The sequence below is a fragment of the Aythya ferina genome (genome assembly GCF_964211825.1).
Source record: "Aythya ferina genome assembly, chromosome: 3".
Lineage (NCBI taxonomy): Eukaryota > Metazoa > Chordata > Aves > Anseriformes > Anatidae > Aythya > Aythya ferina.
The window spans coordinates 53,013,195-53,026,564 of record NC_140298.1 but is presented as its reverse complement, the minus strand read 5'-3'; the positions used below and the strand labels follow the sequence as shown (position 1 = coordinate 53,026,564).

The following is a 13,370-nucleotide window of genomic DNA, read 5'->3' as shown; positions in this document are numbered from 1 at the left end:
AATGTCTGGTTTCCATGTCACACCAGAGGCAAGGAAGTAATGTGATGTGAAATAATGACAAACATTTGATCATTATGGCCAGGTCCATACTAACACACACAAAAAAAATAATTAGGAAAACAAAATCTTTTCTGAATATTGTAGGAAGAGGAAATCCTATAAGGAAGGTTAAGAATGAAGACATGATAAACAATTGAAGGAAAATGCCTTTCATCAGTTCTGAAAGTTTAATCTCTTCCTCTGATTGACAGATTTTTTATCACACTGCTGTCATGGAGTATTCATTGATTTTTACAAATCATATAAACCTGAAAGTCAATTCATGAGAAAATTAACTGGACTTGTATCTCCCTGTTATTATAGTTTAGATTTACCCAAGGAAAATTAAAATATAAATGATGTCAGAATGTTTTAAAGTATGTAAAGCCTTGATTAATCACCCAGAAAAGCACAAAGAGTGCCACAATACTTCATAACATCATAAGCAATGTTTTAAGGGACTATAAAGTCCATAGGTAATGCCTTGTATGCTAATTTAGCTTGTGTGGTTTTATTATTATTTATCATTCTTCGTAGAGTTTCCCCGAGACATCCCAGCTCTGTTGTACATAAGCACTGTACAAACAGGTTATGTTAAGACTAGGTGATTTGCATTCCTTCTTTGTTGTGCAAATGATTGCTTCCTGTGTTCTCAGAAGAATATCATATTGAAAAGGAAAGAGCCAAGCCTCCTTTCATGGACTGGTATTTTTCCAGGTATGTCTTTGGCATGTCTGTCATCCTCACCTTGCATGTCAAGATACAGTTCCTTAGGGCAGGCCCATTAAGAACTGGTGTGAAGACAAGACCAGCAACAAGCTTCCTGGTCTGTCCTACCTCTGCTAAAGTAGAGAAGTAGGCAAAAAGTTTTTAGTGGGAAAAAGATAACAGTGGTCTGTCAAGGAAATTGTATTTATCTTAGCATACCCAAGAGCCCCAGTAGTTGTTTCTACATATTTCTTCCTTCTTATTGAAGCAATTCTAAGCATCCTATCACTCTTCAGAGGCACCAGATGTTCAAACCTTCACCATCGTCCTTACCCATACAGACATCCTAGCCACTGAAAATTCCTGCTGCTCTCTTTGTAATTCCATGTAGCTAAGCCCTCAACAAGCTAATAGGAGAGCTTCACAGAGAATGAAGATGCAGTAACAATCCTTTGGAAAATTATGAATAATTAATATAATCATTTTCTATTACAGGTCATTCATTTTTACTGCTCTCTGATGGCTTGCTGTTATAGATACTAAGCTTTATAAATCTTGATCCACAAAGGATGGAAATTCTGGACAAAGACATCCAACACAGAGTGACTGCAGAAACTCCAGATGTAGAAAATAACTTAGTGGTTAGTTCAAGAAGCTTGATACTACTTTCATGTACACTTTCATGAATGTTTTCAGTTTTATTTTCATTAAAAGGGAAAGACCAGGGGACAAGTACTTCTAAGACATAAGATTTCTGAAACAGACTTCTAGCTTATAGAAACCCATGACAGTAAACTTTGATTTATAATGATAATCTGATCAATTAAAAATATCATGAAATGATGAGAGATGATGAAAATGTGAGGGTACACACAGTTTACAAAAGTAAAGCAGAAAACATCACTATTTGATATGGGCCACTCAAAATTAACAAAGCAAACATTAGCTAAGACTAAAATGTGGAACTGAGGGACACAGAGTAGAAATGATTGCTGACCCTTGCAATTATGATCACCTGATCTTAACAAAAGAGTTCTGTACTGATCCAGGAACAGTCCTAAGGCATTAATAAAATTGGCATGGATTGAGGCATTGAAAAAATAGGCAATTCTGTGGAGAATTCTGACTAGACAACAGATAAGATGATAAAGGGAAACAGTAGTAGGGGAATTAGTGACAACAGAAATGTTTCTACTTGAAGATGGTATAGACAAAGAGAGTCATATGACTTTCGAAAGAAATACAGCTAGATCTCAAAAATATGAAAGATTCTGGTTTGATGATGTCAACTTACATCTGATCTTCATATAATATCAGAGAAAATATATCAGAGAAAATATCTACTCTGGCTGATTTATCAGGCCTTGTTTACAACAGCAGTCAGTAAACTAAACAGAAAGACTTCAAAATTCCTACTGAATGACAAAAATAAATCTGTATGGATTTTTCTTGGAATGTGTTGAGTTGACTGGAGCTGGGCTTGGGAATTTTGAGATCAGAGAAGAGAAAAAAGATGGGAAGCATGTATATTTTTGTCAGGAGATGACAGAAAAAAAAAAAAAAATCCCAAGGATTAAAAAGGGCTCAACTCTCTGTCCTTCCTAGTCTACTCTGAAAAATCTCAGGTGGCTCATCTCTAAAGCTGCAAGCTAAGAAATAGGTTAGGGGCTGGAAGAACATGGTAGGATTCGGAGTTCAGGTTCAGCTGGATCAACAGAGACATTTGTTGGACTACAGAGGGTACAACATTGTTGGACTGCTGGACACATTGTCTGTTTTGTGGTTAAAAATTCAATGTAGTTTCAAAGCCTTGTACTCATGTAACTCATATTCTTCCAAAGACTGGCAAAACAAAAATATTTTGGAGTTGGTCAGGAGAGCACCTGAATCAAAATGTAGACAAAATTAATCGATTAATTAATTAATTAAAAATGCCTCAATAACATTTCATTCTTCTTCATTATATTCAAAGGCCTGATGCTTGTAAGACTGAAAAACAGAACAGAAAGTCACAGAGTGACTTGGAATCATCAAAACCTCTCCAGAAACAAAATGATATGAAAGATTCATTGAAAAAGGTAGAGATTTCCAGGTCTAGGCAACACACTTGTGTAAACCTCTACTGATTTTATTGATAGTTCTTCATTGTGTGCAGAAGACAGAAGCCTGTAGCAAGTCTTCACTGCATAGTACTGGAGTTCCAGATAAATCTGTAGCAGGTTACTCTTTTATTTCTGCTTCACTTCACACTCAGAGGTGTTAGTCAAATCAATCACTATTATAGCTCTCCACATCAATGTAAACTGTACACAAAATCAGGCCATTTTGATGTGGTCATTTTATATACACCCTGAAGTTCCTTTGTACGACAAAGATATGTAAAAAACATTAACAATGAAATATCCATCTCTGGAGAACTCACAGATGATTTAGGAAATCTCCGGAGGGGGCAGAAGCTATAATCCCTATGGATTTGACACAGACTTTGCCAGATATCTGTAAATAGACCTACTGAAATCAATGTGTGTAGGCCTCCCCACCAGTTTTATAGAAGGTGTTTTGAAACATTGAAAGTAAAACATTGAAAGGATATGAATCATCAGTGGGTTTTCTGGGTTTCTCTTGCAGTTATCCATCTTAATTTTTTGGAGTTTGGAGAGACACAAAAAAGTTGAGGTACTTTTAGCAAGAGAAGCACATTTACAAAATCTTATTCATCCTCCCAAGCACATCACTTAGTTTGCTCTAGAAAGAAGACATTAACCCAAAGCCTTGAGATAGAAAGACTTCCCCTCAGGGATTTTTTGTCCTATTAGAGGAACATACTTACTGAATAATTACTATGATGAATTTTAACTATATTCTGTATTGTAGCACAGTATTTTCCTGAAACAAACATTGCAGTACAAAACAGCTGCAGCCTTGAAACTGCCTAATTTACTCCTACTCAGAGTTGAACATAGGGGACTTGCAGGGGCAAAAAAAAAAAAAAAAAAAAAAAAAAAAAGACCACTCAGACTTTGCAGAGATGAATGAGTCACAATTTGCAAGATTGCATACACATATGAAATACAGCCACCTTCAGGATAAAGTACAACACTGTAAAACAGTGGACAAAGACAGTTAAAGCCAAAAGATGAGCAATATGTAATTTTGGAAAACAAAGAAATTTTGTAGGCACTTTAAATTATTCTTTCAATGATTATTGGCCTTTCTATGGACCAATTAAAAATCTTATAATTTCATCCTTAGATTTGATCTATCAATTCAAAAAGTGTTTGTTCTTAGTCAAATACCTGTCTTTTTCTTTGTATGTGAGGTTTGTGCAACATTATTCTTATATACCTTTCTATTCTGCTGTACTCTTTTTTGTTAAAATGCTTTTATAAAATAAGCATTACTTTTACAAGTTTTAATTAAAAACGTCTGTATATGTTGCAGCTTCTCATAGAAAGCTTCAGTCTTCTTCACTGTGATATTTGAAAAGATGGATGGTTTCACATTGTTGAATGAAAATATTCATGATGAAAAGTATGGATTTCTCATAGAAAAATCCTAATGTTGTTCAGAAGAACTCCTGGTTCTACCTGTCAACATCAAAAGGTAGAAAAAAAAAAATCAGTAAGATTCATTGCGCAGCAGTGACAGATTTCTGATCTTGGAAGTCTTCATGAATACCAAGATGCTAATGAATTTAAAAAATATTCACAATGAGGTCAGGAAAAAATAGATAAATTCTTCCTCTCACACATAGCATGCAGAGGTTCAGATACATGCCTTGACTTTTGAAATATTTAACATATTTTAAATATTTAAATTTATTTTTATAGTTCTTTGATGCATTTCATAACAAGACTAATATAAATGTCAGAAAATGAAGATTTGGAACCTTAAGTATAACATCATGGCACCACCATGGAACCAGGGGTTCCTCTTGGTAGACACTGGATGATCAGAGAGATAAACTTGACATTCTAGACCTGAACACTGCTTTTTTTGCAAAATCCATATTTGTAAGGTCACAGAAAATGAAGCACTCATATAAAAGATATCCTTATGGAGTGTGACTCTTTGCAAATAACATAAAGATTGAATAAGTAATAAGAAATGAAGGGAATGTGAGAAGATGAGGAGGGGTTGGAGGTTAGAGAGCACCTGCATCCTGTTTTTTAGGATTTGCATTTAGGATTTGGGATTTGCGTTTCTAAAATACCCCAAAACTTGGAGCAAGTTTTAGTTGAATTTTTGCTAAGTGTACCTGGACTAGTAAGATAGAGAGACTTTTCTACACTCCTCTCTTTTACTCCCACATGAGGTAGAGTGAAGGGAACAATAGATACATTAGAAGTTGAGGAGGTGTCTCATAAGGTCTAATCTAAAATGAAATTAAGAGGAAGCATAGGATTTAATAAGGGGCAGGAAGCTCGCTGTGTCACCTGAGGCAGCTACAGCACCTGACAGGAACAAACCTGATGTTTCCTAGACATAAGGAGGAAGATAAAATCAATGACTATTCCTTGGGAAAATACTATTATTTTAGAATAATTGGGTTTCGAACCTCTTGGCTTTTTGTTCACTTGTTCCTCATCCATAACTGACAGAATCAAGGAGATCAATGCTAACCTCATGTTCCAAAAGTGTATTTCAAATTCTCATGTTTCACAGGAAAGCTTCAAAGCATGTCACACAAGTGTGTGTAGAGGGGTGAAATACAAATGATTTGATCAGTCATGTCTATAAAAATGTATAATTTTTGAAGATTTATTTAAGGTTCTTGAACATCTGAGGTTGACAGCAACAGCTCTTGTTCCTCCTTTTTCTATTGTCTATCTTCTACAAACATGTCTCTCATCCCAGTTGTTTTCTAGCCTCCAATATAGTTCATTTTCCCATATCTCTTTCCTTTTCATTCCCTTCCTCCTCTCATGCTTACTGCCCATTACCTCCTACAATGCCATATTCTAGGAACATTCCTCTGGCAGTGCTGCTTTCCTGTGCCCTTTTTAGTCCTTTGTGTTATACACTAGTGTCACTGCACAGCCTAGATGGAGAAACACAATAACCCCAGCTGTCAGGACTTTACAAAAGCAGCTCCCATGTCTATTTGAGCTAATTAACATGACAGCTGATGTTGAAGCAGCAGAGAGTAGGGGGTTACAGTTTGCTCAGAAGCACTGGTATATTAGCCTGTGGCATATCTCTTCTCAGTACTTCCTCATTTTACAATAACTAGGAGGAAAGAGGAAGTGTTGCACCCTTCACTCTACTTCATGTGGGAGGAGAAGAGAAGAGTGTAGAAGTCTCCCTCTTGCTATGTTCAACGTGTCTCTAACATGCCTGTCAGCCCTTTCTTCCTAACAGGTTACACTTTTCCTTCTGTCTCCAGATCATGTTTTACTGTCTGTGGTTTCACTGTTGTTTATTATTTTTACAAGGAGGAGTGGATGTTTGACTGTAATATTTTACTTCAGAGAAAAAAATATTTAAATGTCTTACTTATTTTAAGATAAATAATTTTTCTATTCCTGAATGCAGTTCTAAACAAGTACAATGAATTATTCCAAAATAAACCCAGAAGGATTAGTTCCTCTACCTAATAATTCACCAAAGATTATTATAAATTATTATTAATAATTATTATTTTTTTTTCTGATAGGATATTTGTTCATTTTTTAGTTTGGTGCTAAGTTTTTCAGCTGAAACTCTGCCTAGTATTGTTTAAAAACACCCTGTCTCTACCAGAGTGTAAACAAATTCAGAATAACTTCAGATTTGCTAGATGAAAGTTTCTTGATCTGTTCTGCAGCTTTTTAGTCTATCACTAAAGAACTTTGTGATACAGTCCATGTGGTGGCACTATCTGATCATGTTAGCTTTGTACTACTACTTCAAGTTAAACAAGTTACTTTTAACATGTTTGATATGAATTTTTAATATATATATATATTTATATAAATGTAATCAACATATATAAATACCTGAGGAAGAAAGCAGTGAAGATGTATCCAGGCTCTTTTCAGTGGTTCTCAGAACCAGGACAAGAGGCAATGGGTACAAACTGGAATACAGGATGTTCCCTCTGAACATCAGGAAGCACTTCTGTGTTGTGTAGGTGACTGAGCACGATTACCCAGAGAGGTTGTGGGGTCTCCCTCCTTGGAAGTCTTCAAAAGCTGCCTGGACATTGCTCTGGGCACCCTGCGCTGGGTGTCCCTGCTTGAGCAGGGTTTGGACCAGGTGACCTCCATAGGTCCCTGCCAATCACAACCATTCTGTGATTCTGTTATATATATATTTATATATAATGCTGAGGCATTAAAACATGTTGTGTTAAACAAGAGTAGGCAGGGGAACCCCAGTAAAAGCCCAGTACCTATGGGCTGACTAGGGAGTCAATGGGAAAGGCTCTCCACAGATCACTTTATAGACAGAGAGGGGGGTGTCATGGAATAGATTTTACACAACTTTAATCTCAGGTTTATAGGAAGTAGAAGAGCATCTTGAAATTGTTCAAGATTTATTAAAGGATATTTAGAATAGGAAGCAAAGGTGGGGCAAGTGAGTAATCATGGTGGATTGTGAGGAACAAGGATGGGAAAGTAGAGGGATAAGGGGACAAAAGGTTGTAAGCAGAATATTGGTTAGTATAATTCTCTGCACCTGATCAGCACAGTCTGTCCTGGCTTCTCATTAAACTCAATTTCTATCTCTTTTCGTGGGTGAGGGGCTTCCTATCCTTTGTGCATGGGTGTGTAAGGAAGTCTGTATGTTTGGGGTGTGTAAGAGCATTTGTACTAATCAGAAGGTAGAGTGGGGCTCTGGCCTTGGGAGCTCACAATGCACATGGACCCATGTCATCCTTGCCACTGTTTGACTGCTGGATTTGACAGCTCCTGAAAGAATGGAAATGAGTTTTAGATTTGAAGAACTTCTGTTTGCATGTAACATTTATATAACACAATTTTTAGTCATACTTTAAGCAGTAACAGGGTGTCCACTTTTCATTCCTAATTTGTATTTTGAGTTTTTAGAAATGTTTTCTGATTTAGTGTAATGTGTGAAGCACAAACAAGGAAAAATTGGCACAACAATAAATTCCAAACAGATATGAATCTCAACAATAATGAGGTGACTGACATTAAAAATAAATGTCATTTGGTTTAGCTCAGCTCTTTCAATATGCTACACTGAGCTCATTCTGTACATTTACGTGGTTTTAAGTCCTAATTAGGCATCTCTAAACCATTAGAAGTTTGATAACTTCACTTACAAGAACATACCATATATTATATAGTATATTATATGGTTTAGAAGGTGGTTTTCATTTATTTATTTATTTATTTATTTTTAATGTCTAGTCCCAGTACATTTTTCTGTAATTTCATCCTGTTATTTTCATGTCTTTCAACACAAGTAAAGTTAAATGATCTGTTGCAACACTTCATGTAATTTGGTACAGCTCAAGTTGGAGGGGGTATAGTCTCTTGCTTCTATTGTTATTCTTAAGTTACCGTCATAATTTGCTCAAGCTTTGTCACATTAAAATATAAAATATAAGCTACAGAAAAACATTTATGTAGAAAAATTCATTCTGTTTACAGTTTATACATTAATTCTTTACAGACTACATGAAAAGGGTATGTGGAAATGCACGTATCTCTCAGGAGATGTGTGGCAATTTTTAAAGTTGCATATTGATACTGTGCGGCAGTTTAGGACAGGAAGGAAGTGGCAGCTACTGCTTGCTGCAACACCTGCAGAAAGAAGGGTATGCTCTGTTGCTCAAAGCAGTCTTGATTTCCACAGAATCACAGCAAATAGACTTGGAAGAGATTAAGATACTGAAAGAGATATCCTGTTCTGCACTCCAACAGTATATCAAAAACCAAAAATGCTTTCCAGGAAGAGGACTGACTAGTCTTTACTTTAATACCTTCCATTATGCAGATTTCACTTCCTCCTTATGTTATGTAGTGCAAAGCTTTATTTCCTCCTAACATTTTTTCTGTTCTGATACAGCAATCTCACCTGCTGCAGGGCAGGCACATTACTTCTTGTCTTCTGCAACTGTGGACACTAAGAGGTTATTCCTTTCCTTTAATAGTGCTCCTTTACTGTTTTGAATGCTTTTATACATACTTTCACTTTCTGTTCCTTTCTATTCTCTAGGTTAAACAGATTATTATTATTATTATTTTTTTTTTTTGGATGGGGGGAGGGCAGTGAGGGACGGATGTGGAGAGGAGTGGAGGGTGTCTTTCTCAGTCTTCCTTCAATCACTCTCACAGTTCTCCTCTGGATTCTCTCCAGTTAGTTTAGGTCTTTCTTGGAGTCTGGTGACCAGAATAGAATCAAGCTCAGAGTGATACAATGAGGCAAAGAGGTAAAGTCAAAACATTATCTTACTTTCTGAGGAAGGGTGCCCAGAACTCTTCAGTGCCAACAGCCTTGCATCTCAGCTAAAAGCAACAGCACTCAGAGATTGATTCTGTGTCATCCATTAGACAGAACCAGGACACTTACATGTACATATCAGCATTTGCTATATTGTCTGTATTTCTTTGCAATTTATAATACTTTATCAGAGTACTCAAGAGAAGGATTTCTTGGAGGATGGTTAGTGTCCTTCAGCACACACCTGGGCAGTTCATCTGGCTGCCATTTGTCCTTAGTTGAGGCCTTGTTACCTAAGGTCTCTTGGAAGCATGCTGCATGCCAAATAATCTCCTTTGGAAATGGTATGTTACTATACATCTTGTTATTTTCATTATTTCTCTATGATGGAAGTAGTATTTGTTTCTTACCTTAATTAATGTATACATCTAGTAAAGGATCCTTATTTAGTATAGCCATTTAATATTAACCATGTTTAACATCATAGTGGAATCAAGTATAAGCTTAGATATCGTCTAATGGATATCGTCCATTTTCAATGAATCTGAATATCTGAATATGCTTCTAGATTGTCCTTTCCAAAAATTCCCAGTCATGGTTACAGAGTATACATGGTAAATTAGGTGACCCCCTTTTCAGAAATGCTATCTATTAGAAAATACAATCTCCACTCTTTCCAGATAGGCTACCCACAAACATCATAGTGGCAAGAGTTTAGTTTTTTTTTTTTGTTTGTTTGTTTGTTTGTTTTTTAACAATTAAAAGAAAAATAAGATAGTGATACATTGTCCCTAGGACGGTGAAAATAATTTTCTTCTAGGAATAAATAAATAAATAAATAGGATAAGTGCAGTAAAGCTTACAATGACTACCACATTTGTTTGGAATAAATTTTTGTACAAGGTGGCTTCCAGCTCTGTTCACATCTGGAGTTGATAATTTTTGTTAGAACAAACAAGAAGAATTGGGATGATATTATATGCTTGATTAATATGCAAAGATAAAGAGATTTGAGTAAGCCAGATCTTCTTTTCAGCATGTTAAATTCAGGGTGACTATACAGAAATCAGTAAGGTTTTTTGGGGTTTCCTGATACATGTATAACGGATAGACAAAATATATCTTGGTCATTTTAACTGAATATTTAAAGTATATAGTGCAGCATACAGTGCTGCAGTTTTCCAAAAGAAGAAAGCTTACTCTAGCAAGTACTTTCATTGTTAAATTGCTTTAAATTAGAGTATTATTATTATACAAAGTCTAAGCTTTAGTTGTGAAAAAGATGTTTTCTCTCATGTCAGTATTCTTAACCTAAGAAGCAAAAATAAAATGACATTTTCTGAAAGAGACAGCAAAAATTTATTCAGCTACTAGGTGTGTGTGGAAAGGGGAAACTTGGAAGCATGTCAGCATCTACTTCCTTTGTCATCTCTGCTGCTGCAACTGGCATGCAGTAAGACAAAGAAGGAGGAAAATCAATAGAGATAAAAAGCATCAGATGCAAAAGTCTTTGTAGTTCTACACAAAACAAGCAAGGAAGCGAAAACAAAATAAATAAATAAATAAATAAATAAGAAGAAGAAAAGGAAAATTTCAGGGCCAGTATGCCTGGCTACACTCATTGTGAGGAAGAGATAATGTTTTTGGATGGATGGAGGTGACCTACATACATACACTTCTGTTTCACAATAATCCTTGCTTAGCTCCTGCTATGTGTTCTACACAGCAACCTGACTCCAAGAGTGTGATTTGAACTGCGTGTTGTGTTGGGATAGGTGCCACAAATATAAATGTTCATATTGCAAGGGTAGCACCAATTTTAACATGACTAGCACTAAAGGAAAGGATGATGCTGAGTAATCTCTGCTGCTTAACTCAGATTTCTTCCATCCCCTCAGTAAACACACTGCATGCTAATGTTGCAGGCTCACTGCAGCACTGCCAGAAAAGGTGAAAACTAAAAGGTATATTGGCACCTTTTCTTCCAACTTTTCCATTTTAGGTCTAGATGAATACTTTGCTCTCCTAATGATTCCAAGCAGAGATGATCAGCCTAAAGAGAAAAAAAAATATCCCCCCACCTACTGCACGATGTTAACCTTAACTGTACCAATAAAAACGAAGGAGGGAAAAAGCATAACGAAGCGTTAAGGCTTGTGCAACGTCCTTTGAACAAACAGAAACCCATTTCACCCTGGTGGCATAAACACTGTTGCCCAGCCAGCGAGGTTTCAGCTCAAGAGCGGCAGACCGTCCTGCTGGTTCCTCCGAGTATTTCTGTCCTGCCGGTGTTATGTAAGCGCCAGTGTCCCACTTTGCTTGCACAGCTCCCCGGCTTACTCGCGATGCTCCGGAGCCCACACCCGAGGTGATGCTCTCCAGTACGCCAGGTAACGCAACAACAACCACAGTAGTAACGCAAACGGCGACAGCAACTGGCAGCCACAGCTCGCCGCAGTCATCCTCGGCGCTATTTCTGCTGGCGGCTAGCGCGCAATTCGCGGGGGTTTGGGCTCGGGGAGGCGGCTGGTGCCCCAACCCCGATGGTGCCCCAACCTCGATGGTGCCCCAACCCCGATGGTGCCGGTGCAGGGCCCGGAGCAGCCCCCCGGGGCCGTGCTGCTGCGGCGGGGCGGGGCCCCCGGGATGCGTGCAAGGACAGCGGGTCCCGGGCACGGGCGGGGGGGGAGAGAGAGGAGGAGGAGGAGGCGGCCCGGGAAACGCCGCAAGGGCACGGCACCCCCACGGCCGCCCGTCCTCCCTCCCACATCCCAGCAGCCGCCCCCGGTTGGTGGCCGCGGGGCTGCGCCGTGCCGGTAACCAGGGAGCCGCATGGAGGCGGCGCGGAGCAGCAGCGCGGCGGGCGGAGGTAGGGCGCCGAGCAGGGACGGGGCGCGGGGGAGCGGGGTCCGGAAGGGGGGACCCCCATGGGGCAACGCCTGCCCCCCGCCCCCCCCAGCACCTCTCTCCAGCCTCAAAGTGCTTTGGGGTCGATCCGGAGCTCGCTGCCGGCTTTAAGCGGGCTTCCCCTTCTTGCTCAGAGGGTTTGGGATTGTGTCCTTTCGGAAGACGGGGGTAGAAAATCTCAGAGGAGGGGAGAGGTTTTCCTCTCGAAGTGCACATGGGTGTGTTACGGAGGTACACGGGTATTATGCTTGGTCACACGGTGCAGGCTGAAATACAGTTAATCAAGGGAGACGTGACTCTCCGCATATGCTCCCAAGAAGCCACTTTTAGGCTGGGTTGAGTGCAATGATGGTGCAAAAAGGACGAGTGCATTACAACTGAGATGCATAGAGTCCGTATGCTCCCTGGTATGTGTGGAAACTCCCCAGAGGTAAGACCTGCTGGAATATCTAACAGACACGGCTGTTCCTAGGATTTTGATAACCATATCTTCAACCATGTTCCTACTGGGGAAAAGTGCTTGTAAGGATTACAACTCTGCTATTATAAACCAGATTTCACAAATTTACGAGAAATTAGCTACTTAAGTTATCTACCTGATGCTGAGGGAAACTCCAGTGCTCATCACTATGAGGGATTTATTTTGTGTGGTTTTAGAAAAATAGTACGTGCTATTTCTGGCTGCTTGCCAACACTTTTCAAATGCTGAGCCTGTTGAAAGACTCTTAACAGGCACACGTTTTCCTGCTGTAGTACTAGCAATGAACTGCCTGCTTTCTCTGGTCTCTGATAACTATTGTCGCAATTTTTGTGTGCACTCACATGGAGCCCAAGTTTTAAATGCTGGTGGGCAAACCAAATTATTGACAGTTGCCAGATAATATCAGAGTGCCATGTTGTTGTAACTGGTAATCAGAAAGGCTTTTTTTTTTTTTTTCTTATCATACTGACCTTCATGTGGTGAATCACATGACAAAAATGGTTTAGGAGGTACAGTGTTAAAATCTGTAGAGCGACTCACTTTTTTACATTTTTTTTTTTCTGGTTGGAGTCCATACCTAATCTATATGGAATGCATGAAAAGCTCTAAAGCACAGAAGTTTCCCCTGAGAAGAGGAGCTATCCAGAAGGAGCCTGGTGCTGCATCTTGCAGTGGACAAAGTGTAATCTGTGCAAACTCTGTAGACGTGAAAGAAGTAATAATCTCTCCACTTTCCTCATTTTCTTTTACTTCCTGGTCCAAGGTGTTGTGTTTTCCTTTGGTTTGTTTGTTTGCTTAGTTTTTGCTTGTTTTTGTTTTTATTGTTACCTCTAGAGTGGCA

General features: G+C 38.7%; 1 protein-coding gene across 6 annotated transcripts in view; it reads left to right on the top strand.

Moving 5' to 3' along the window:
* Window positions 1-9,605: 9,605 nt before the first annotated feature.
* SYNE1 (spectrin repeat containing nuclear envelope protein 1) overlaps window positions 9,606-13,370 on the top strand; it is a 307,251-nt gene continuing 303,486 nt past the window's right edge. For 5 of the 6 annotated variants that reach the window (XM_084515528.1, XM_084515529.1, XM_084515530.1 and 2 more), the window contains exon 1: window positions 9,606-11,531. The gene's annotated coding sequence lies outside the window, so the exon portion shown is untranslated. Of the gene's footprint in view, window positions 11,532-11,890; window positions 12,011-13,370 lie in introns of those variants that run through there. The other variant, XM_084515535.1, reaches the window with a different exon arrangement.